The sequence below is a fragment of the Solanum tuberosum genome, unplaced genomic scaffold, assembly GCF_000226075.1.
Source record: "Solanum tuberosum cultivar DM 1-3 516 R44 unplaced genomic scaffold, SolTub_3.0 scf00241, whole genome shotgun sequence".
NCBI lineage: Eukaryota > Viridiplantae > Streptophyta > Magnoliopsida > Solanales > Solanaceae > Solanum > Solanum tuberosum.
Window position 1 is genome coordinate 94,162 of NW_006239165.1, and position 2,812 is coordinate 96,973.

Genomic DNA, 2,812 nt, shown 5'->3' on the forward strand with positions numbered 1-2,812 from the left:
AACCAAGTCATGCCTAAGATTATATCAAAGTCAGTCATATCCAAAATCACCAAATCAGCCCAAGTCTGAAAACCCATAAACAAAATAGGACAAGCACGATAGACATGGGTAACTATGACTGACTCTCCAACTGGGGTGGAAACATGGATAGGGGAATCAAGTACATCACAAATCATATCAAATTTTGAGGCAAATTGCACGGATACATAAGAATAAGTAGAACCCGGATCAAATAACACATTAGCCATCAGGTTGCAGACAAGAATAGTACATGTGATCACTGCGTCAGACGTCTCTGCCTTATTCTTGCCCGAAAATGCATAACAATGAGCCCTATCATCTTGACGAGCCATTTCCCTGCCTGGTTGCGCGTTACCCTAACCTCCGTTACTATTTTCTCTACCTCCACGGCATCAATGATTACCTCATCGCCCACCTTGTGGACGCCTTTGACCATTATTACTGTTCCCTGCGGGTACCACTGCTCTAGACTGCTGCTGCGCGGAATCTAACACACGTGGGTGGGGACAATCTCTCATCATATGCCCAGGTTCACCACAGTTGTAACACGTACGATCAAAAGATGGTCTGCTGCCTGCCGAAGGTGCGACTCCTGGCTATCCTGAATCGAATTATAAGGTGGAGTTCCCAAGTAATTACATGTAGAGGCGGGAATGGCAAACTGAATTGGCTTGGCTGCAAGTGTTGGCCTTCCAGACCCCTTGGAATAAGAACCTTAAAAGTTACCCGAGTTCTTGGCCCTTTTTACCCATGCCTTAGCTTGACCGTCTTGCCTCACCCCCTCCACTTTCTTAACATAGTCCTAGTCTATTACCTCATTAAAGCTCCTCCCTACAGAAGTCATATGAACAGATAATACTTGCAACTCAGATGTTAGTCCCCTAATAAATAACCGGATCCCCTCTTCTTCAGTAGTCACCAATTGAGTAGTATATCTAGACAAAGCATGAAACTTGGCCTCATAACCAGCCACAGACATACCACCTTGTTCCAAAGCCATTAATTCATCTTTCTTACGATCTCTCAGGGTTCTAGGCACATACTTTTCTAGAAACCGATCATGAAATTGGGTCCAAGTAAGTTAAGGTAAAGTAAAAGATATGCATTCCATATAAGCTCTCCACCACTGCTTAGCCTCACCTTGAAGTTGAAAGGACACGAACTCAACTCCGTGCTGATGGAGAATTCCCAACTTATGAAGCCTCTCATAGCAATCTAAGATGAACTCATAAGCATCCTCATTCTCAGAACCAAGAAACACAGGAGGCTTTAGCTTAAAAAACGTAGTCAACATTTCATGCTCATTACCAGCCATAATAGAACCCAACAAAGGACGGAAGAAAGCATCATTACCTCCAGTCCCACCCACCTTGGGCGCAGTACTAGCAACGGAGGATTAGTAGGAGTTTGAGTTGCTTGAGCAGAAGAAAGCACTCTAGGACCAACCAACCCTTTAACAAAATGACATGATCTGTCGAGCTAACACTGGGTCTATAGGGGGAACATCGGTAGTCTCAACCTGCACCTCTTCCTCTTGTCCCACATCCTCAATATTCTCAATATCAACATTCTCCTCTCCAATCTCTTCATGATGCGCATGAGGGTTCTCATTCACATGAACATTCTCAACAGGAGCTTCATTCCCAGCATGCGCTACTCTTCCACGGCCTCTACCCCTAGCCCTTCTTCTACCCCTGCCTCGACCGCGACCTCTCGCTACAGATTCCTCAGGTGGAGCATTGACGGGAGCTATAGGCCTGACGCTGTTGTATCTAGTATTAACCATGTGCGGACAGAAGAGTGAAGGAGGTTAGATACCAATTTGAATCGCCAGATACCAATTGGAATCAAGTCATAGCACAAAAGGAAACAAGAGAAAACAGAAAGATTTCCTAAAGTCCTATAGCTTCTCGAAGAAAAGTAAAGGTGTCCCCGTACCGTTTCGCGAAACTCTACTGAACTTGTTTTGGTACATTGAGATCAACGAACCTAGGCTCTGATATCAACTTTGTCACGACCCAGACCGTCGTGATTGGCATCCACACTAACTCTCCGGTGGGAGAACCATTACTACAATCCAAACCAAGCAACTAATCTAAAGCTAAGGCATTTAAGTTACAGAAGCAAGTTAAATACTAAGGAAAGAAATAGGGAGTTCTCATAAACTCCAACAAAAGTCTATCAACTAAACAAATGTGGAAGAAATAACCTAAAACCTGAAAGTCAATGTACCAAAACATACTAACAATGAACCAAGTCTAAACAAGAAATGTACTAATAACTACTAGAACTATCTAAGTCCGAAATGTGGACATAGACGAAAGGAGAACTCATGGCAACCCGGAAGAATTGGCTCACCCTTGAATTCAAACGGCAATCACTGATCTTCTAAGCGAGGTCTGCCAATAGCTACCGGAAAATGCCATGTACTCAACAAAAATAAGAGCAAGTGCAGTATCAGTACATAACCACAGTATACTGATAGGATCACACGGCTATCTCACTAAGTGCAACATACATAAGTCATCACAATAATATAATCACATGCACTTATCGAACATATACAATATTATCAACATTTACTAACAACGAACAACTTCACATTTCTCAAGATACATTTGGTCCTCTCATGGAGCCCAAACCCAAACAGTTAGCATATCGGAACGTGGGACCCGATCCAATAATTATGCCGAAACGTGGCAACCGTTCCCATAGTTATGCTGAAATGTGGCAACCAATCCAAGTTAGTTATGCCGGAACGTGGCAACCGATCCAAGTTAGTGTGTCGGAA